Below are 7,432 nucleotides of genomic sequence, written 5' to 3'. Positions count from 1 at the left end.
CCTGCTAAGACATGGCCTCTGCTTCTTTTATGATCCCCTGCTTAAATTAAATATTAGGCACCTCTGGCATGGGACACTAACGAGGAGAGAGAAGCAGCCTGAGGCAGGCTCTTTTGATGCCGTTTCTCAGTAAATACATCAGGAGGGGCCTTCAAGAAGACAACGCATTAAATACCTTGCCAAGAAAAGCTTTCTTTTTCGTCCACTTATTTTTAGAAGTGCGTCTGGGAAAACGAATGAGGATCTAAGTAGACCGTTGGACTGTAAGGCAGAGAAAATGATAAAAGCATTTGAGTGGCTATTGGATTAAGATCCCACAGTTCAAGAAGGAAAGTTCTAGCAGAGGTGCACTTGGGTATATGTCTTAAAAATCTCAATCTATATGTAATTTTTATTGATCACTTAAAATAAGCTATATGAAGAAATGGTTCAATTTGAACAATCCCTATTAATAAGGAAATGAACTCAGTTAACTTTTAGGATTGCAGTAAAGAGTCTTATTTTAGAAAACCTGCTAATATCTTTAACTCATATTTATTGATTTGGAATTGAGTGTTGGACATTTTCCTATACTTCTAATATCTTTTTGTTACATGAGAGTTTACATGTAATAGTTCTCTCTAAACAGTGAAGATCTATATAAAAATATGGTATTATTTATTCAATCATTCATTAAACATTTTGTAATGCCTACTCGGCAAGAAGCTAGCCTTTGGATATACAAAGTTGAATAAGAAATGGCCAACCACAGTAGCTCACACCTATAATCCCAGCACTTTTGGAGGCAAAGGTGGGCAGATTGCTGGAACCCAGGAGTTCGAGACCAGCCTGGGAAACAAGGCAAGGCACTGTCTCTACTAAAAATAGAAAAATTAGCTAGGCATGGTGCCCCATACCTGTAGTCCCAGCTACTTGGGAGGCTGAGATGGGAGGGCCGTTTGAGCCTAGGAGGTCAAGGCTGCAGTGAGCTGAGATTACACCATTGCAATCCAGCCTGGGCGACAGAGCAAGACACTATTAAGAAAGAGAGAGAGACAGAGAGAGAGAGAGAAAGACAGAAAAAGAAAAAAGAAAGAGAGAGAGAAAGAAAGGAAGAGAGAAAGGTAGGTCATTGAATTTCTTACAGCTTAATATGTTACAATATGGCTAGCACCTCATTTGTGACATATCAAATGCTAAGCATGTTACATTTATCATACATTATTTAATTCTCACAACCATCAGGAGCTAGGCATTTTATGATTTCTACTTTGTAGATGAGAAGATTAAAGTTCAGAGAAGTTAAATAACTTATCTAAGTCCTTCTGCTGAGAAAGAGCAGAACTAGGATTTAAATTTAAGATTTTCTGACTCCAAAATTTATCCTTCTATTTTCTTTGCTATACTCTCAACCAGTCAGCACCATCTGGAATCATAGTGTGATATATTTGTTCTATTAAGAGTATTTATTAAGTTATTTGCCCTAGTGTTAATAATAAAAGACTAAAAAATTCAAGATAAACATTATGTGGGTTAAGAAAGTAGTAATTCAACAGAAATAGCATTAAAATAATGTATTATACAAAGGAACGAGTAAAATATGCACCATTTCTGTTATTCTCAGTTATGATGTAATTTTACATTAATTGTAGCATGTATTACTAAGTATTTTCAAGACGCAAAAGGAAGTTCTGACAATGGTTGCATAGAGCAATTTTTGGAATTGTTTGATCTTTGCACATAGCTCTTTTGTGAGCCTCAATGTCTCATAAACTTTAAAAAGATTCTTTTCTTATCAACAGAGATGATTCTCATTCTTGGGTTGAACAAAACTTCACTTTATTTCCCTACTTACTATAGACCTGGTTTTCTGGGAAGGAATTAGGTTAACTGTCTTAGTATCATACTCACCCACCTGCTTGACAGTGGAAACCCAGTGCAGGGCATGGTTCAAAGGGATGTGTAATATCTCAGAAGCCACCTGAACAAAGATTTTCCATGTTCATGAGCTTTTAATGTCAAATGAATGTCCCTAAGAAATCCACATGATGACACCGAAAAAGCGCTCCTGAAGTTTTGACTGAAAAAGAGGTGTGTTTTGGTAAGTAAATACTTTGCAATTATTTAGAATCTTCTTGGGGGAAAAGAGGCTAAGAATAGCAGGTTCTAAAAATTGCCTTCTGTTTATCTCTTCATATTATTCAACATTGATTTTAACTATTAAGTCTTCCCTCATAAGGTGGAGATCACGTTTGCATTAAAGATCCCCTGACTTTCTGGAAAATTGAGCTGGAAAGCAGTGTTACTAGAAGTAGATCTTTGATTTCAATATTTACAAATATATAAACTGAATGCTTTTCAATTGATAAATGGTGGACTGGCCGTCAGGAGTGGTAGGATGGCCTTCAGAAAGGGCATGAGGATACACTTACTAGTTTAAATGTATAACATATTGTGTTAGGAAAATGTCTCCCAAAATTTACTGTTCAATGTGTTTTTGTTGTTGCTTTTTGTTTTTTTGCATGGTGGTACTTAAAGGCAATGCATCTTTAAATTATTAAAGAATAACTCAGGAAATAATGAGTATTATTTTTATCCCAATAATTAAGCATCTAGATATATACTGGATCTACTTGGAAAGTTTCAAAATTTCCCATACATAGAGTGCATATCAGGAATCAAATCTAAATCATTTCTCTGTGGCAGTTGGGCTTCTAATTTCATGGGTCAGGAAAGGATGAGGTCAAGTGCCTCTTCAAGGGTCAACGATGAATCTGTGGGGGAATTGGATTCCAGAGCTTATGCAAAATCTGGACTAGCAGCATTGTGTCAGCTCCAATTGAGACTCAATGTCTCACAAATAAAAAGATTCTTTTCTTATATAATAATATAATAGCAATTCTGAAGTAAGAAAACTGAACTAGAAACCCTACCTCATATTATTATGGTGAACCAATTATGTCGTTAATTGGTCTAAGTTGTATTGCTGGGAATAGTTTAATTTTCTTAAATTTGACCTGGCTAATTATAAACGGATGGTTCCAAAGCACCTTAAGCACCTTCTCACTCACACAAACTCATTATTGTGAAAATGGTGTTGATGATTTAAAGGCAGCTGGCTTGGCTTCACCATCCACCTCACTGTCTTCTCAGATGAGTCACCATTTTCTCAAGTGAAGAAGAGTTTTTCTGCGGCCACCGCTGTTGGCATGGCAGAAACTCCAGCCAACCACATGTGGGGGCCCTCCTTGGATTCTCCTCTGCCTCGCAGATCATTAAGCAAATTGTCAGCTCAGTTTTAATTACAGCACTTTTATGACTGCAGGTGACGTAAGAGACATGGTGGGCACACCTTGTTTTTTTCTAAGCCGGGCTGTGTTTGTAGTGCTGGCTGTTATGGCCAAAGCATTTTTCATCTTGCACAAACTGAGCTAATTTATGTGGGAACCCAGACCCTCTCAATGTTGTTTGTACTGCATCAATTTGCAGAGTCTAATGAGCTCTTTTTAAAGAATGGAAAAACCCTCCTTCGTTGCCTTACTGAATACCCTTTTAAAACCTGCCACAGAAAACAAAGATGCTCAAACAGAAACACACACACACAAAAGAAAAAACAAAACAAAAAATAGGCCCACCTTGTCCTAATTTATGGCCTAACATAAAAGAATGATGCTTAGACATCATAACATCACAAATGTGCCTAACGACCTGTGCTCTCTGGTTTGTCCTGTCCTTGGTGGCAAGAATCCCTATTAACTAAACTGGTAGAGAGTGCTTGAGGTCTGAAGGAGTCTGGTGTTTATCTTGTGATAATACAGATTTTATGTACCCAGTGGCTTATGCATGGCAACCCTCTGGAGATATGGTGTGTAGCACTTGTTGAAACGCATAACCAATTAAGCTACCTTCATTGACTTTATGAACTCCGGATTCAGCATGGCAAGTGGAAAACACTTTAGCCAATGTTACCCTGATGGTTTGCAAGGAAGGAATCAGCCATCAATAAGGATAGACAGAGGCTAGCACATTCCCACTCAACCAAAGCTATAAAACCAAAGCTATAAAAATAAAATGGAGTTCCAACTACCAGAAATCAAGCAGTGGTATGGTGGAAATAGAAAACAGTGGCTTAAAAATAATAATTTAATGTGCTGGACTATATGTTAGGAGATTAATACCTGTATTTATCTAAGAATTTCCTCAAACTTTTCTTTTTTCTTTTTTCTTTTTTTTTTTTTTTTTTTGAGATGGAGCCTCACTCTGTGGCCCAGGCTGGAGTGCAGTGGTATGATCTCGGCTCACTGTCACCTCCTCCTCCTGGGTTCAAGAGATTCCTCTGCCTCAGCCTCCCAAGTAGTGGGATTATAAGCACATGCCACCACACCCAGCTAATTTTTGTATTTTTAGTAGAGACGGGGTTTTCCCATGTTGGCCAGGCTGGTCTCAAACTCCTGACCTCAGGTGATCCACCCACCTTGACCTCCCAAAGTGCTGGAATTACAGGAGTAAGACACTGCACCCGGCCTAAGCTTTTCTGTTGAGGTCAAACATATACCGCTGGACTTTAAGTTCATATCAATATTTGGGTTTCAAGGGGACACTATTGCCTTTAAAAATTATTTTATCTATAAGCTTGCCAAAAGAGACTTCAAAAATATTGCTCAAAATAAAAGCAGCATAAATTTTCCCTGGGCTGAAAACAGATGTCTAACCAAGACAGGCTTCTTAGACTCACCGACACCAGAATTCAGTATAAGGCTAAAACTTCTCTAAGGTTATGGCAGCATTCCTAAGTCATTTTTTAAAAAATTGTTTAACTTTTTTTTTTTTTTTTTTTGAGACGGAGTCTCACTCTGTCGCCCAGGCTGGAGTACAGTGGCGCGATCTCGGCTCACTGCAAGCTCCACCTCCCGGATTCGTGCCATTCTCCTGCCTCAGCCTCCCGAGTAGCTGGGACTACAGGTGCCCGCCACCACACCCGGCTAATTTTTTGTATTTTTAGTAGAGACTAGGTTTCACCGTGTTAGCCAGGATGGTCTCGATCTCCTGACCTCGTGATCCGCTGGCCTCGGCCTCCCATAATGCTGGGATTACAGGCATGAACCACCGTGCCTGGCCAAAATTGTTTAACTTCTATTTTAAAGCATCATACTAGCATCTCAAGATGCAATATTTTCATTTCAAGGCTGTGATTTGCATGCAGAGGATCAAAAGATACATGGCTCCTCATAGTTCTGTGCCAGATATTGACTCCAAAATCTTGCTTTCAGACAGGACCAAATAATCCCCATACTGCAATAGCTGACAGTAGTCATTCCTCTAAGCCAATGCTAGATGACTTTATATAACTAAAGTCCTGTCTCATTTCAAACCTTATGAAACAGAAGACAAGAGAAGGACAAAAAAGGTCATTTAGAGAAACGTAAAACTGGAAAAACCACCACTGATGCAATGTACCTCCTAAACTAAACACAAAACACACACAGTGTTGAAAGTATTTTAATTATTTTTTTTAAGTACACAGCGTGCTGGCTTGTCCCAGCATACTGAAAGAAGTTTAAACGTTCACGCTTTTTCTAGGAAAAAAGACTTATTTTCAAATAGGATTAATCTGAGTCATCTTCAGCAATTCCCCCCACCCCCTATCTGATGTCAGGGGGAAATTGCTAGAAAACTTCATAGCAGGAAACATTTTAAACAAGAATCCGGGCATGGAGGCAAAAGGTTTCCTAACACTCCAAGAAAAGAGCAATTCTTCTGCAACATAAAATATTTATCCAATTGTTTTTCCCATCTTAGGGACACTTTATTCAGCTCAGTTTGATATGGATGACGTTTCTTTTATCTTTTTATGTTGCCTTTCACTGTACTCAGCAGGCCAAGACTGAAAAATAGAGGTGCCGATATTGAGAAATAGAAGAACAGAATTGCTGACTGAGGGCTCATGTCTTAGATAGATGGGGAGTTTTCCAGCCTGGACTTGCTAAACTCAAGGGGTAAACTTCAGATAAGGATCTGAGCTCTCGGGTGTTTAACTGAACCAAACCTCCCAACCTTTTTGAGGTTTGCCGATGACTAGTAATTATATTGTCATTTAACAAAAGCATCTGCATTAAACCAGAGATGTTACATTAATGGTTAAGTTCACATCCATTAAAAACATTGCACGTCGACAGAGCACACAGGGTCTCCACACTGTGTGGAAAGGGATGGGAACTAATGCAGCTTAGAGGCCATAAATCGATGGCTAAATACCACCTGTCAGGTTTGGAAGTTATGCTAATGCAAGATGTTTTACTTCTTTCCAGTGTATAGAGGTCAAAGGAGGAGGTACAGATATGTAACTTACATGGAAACACGGAGGAAAACCCCCAAAGAATAAGTCAATGTAAACATCTTCAATAAAGCGATTATATCTAAGTCAGGATTTTAATCACCCATCTAGAAGGTAAATGCCAAATTCTTGGGTTTCCAGACGTGGCAACAGAAGGACTGAGGGCTCATCCCTAGAATCTGTAACCCTTTCTTCGAAGTGTTTTTATTTTAACTAATGCATAAATGGGGGGTAGAAAGTAATTTGTCCATTTTTTACTCATAAACTTCGGAAGTGAACATATAACCGTTTACGGTTTCCTAGGCAACTATGGTAATAAGCAAAATTTAATACATAAGGTCTTTTAAAATTTCTTGTATGTATATAATTATTTCCCCCAAGGATTATATGATGCCAACTGGCTATATGCTAAAAGTCAAAGTAAGCATTTTTAATGGATGTAGAATAAGTTTAAAGTTAACATAAATAATGTATCAGTGAAAAAACATCACCTGAGAAAACTCCCAATTCTCTTTTAAAGGAATATACTCTGTAAACAGTGGATGGCTTTTTGTCGGAGATCTTTTTCTCTGCACAAAAAAGAAAGAAATGCTCAAAAGGGAACCCAGACTAAAGAGCCATAACCCAAAAGCAAGCAATGGCTCTCAGGATCTGAGACAGCAGAGTTTGAGCTTGAAGATGGGTTCCTAAATGCCATGAACCACAAACACAGCCAAACTAGGACAAGAATTCAAAACCACAGTTAAAAACATTTTAAAGGGTCACACTAAGAAGGCCAGGTAGAACTCAGGGGCAAGAGAGGAGCTAGGTTCTCTGATCTTTACACGAAGAGCTGATAGCAGCCTCAGCATAACATCTGCTTTAGGAGGTAAGGACCAGAGGTGAACAGACCAGGTCCTACTCTAGACGGGACCAGAAAGTTCTCTTACCCAGTTCACTTGGCATCCACCATCGACACCCAGGTCTCATCAGCCCAGCCCTGACATTCCTCTCTAGTGTCCAAGGCTAAAAGTAAGAATGCCAACCCCCTAGTGGTCCTGAGGTTTGTCTTCTTTTTTTTTTTTTTTTTTTTAATAGAGACAGAGTTTCACTGTCCTGCCCAGGCTGGTCTCTAACTCC

This window comes from Pongo abelii, chromosome 8 (assembly GCF_028885655.2).
Source record: "Pongo abelii isolate AG06213 chromosome 8, NHGRI_mPonAbe1-v2.0_pri, whole genome shotgun sequence".
NCBI lineage: Eukaryota > Metazoa > Chordata > Mammalia > Primates > Hominidae > Pongo > Pongo abelii.
Note: the sequence above shows the minus strand (reverse complement) of the source record.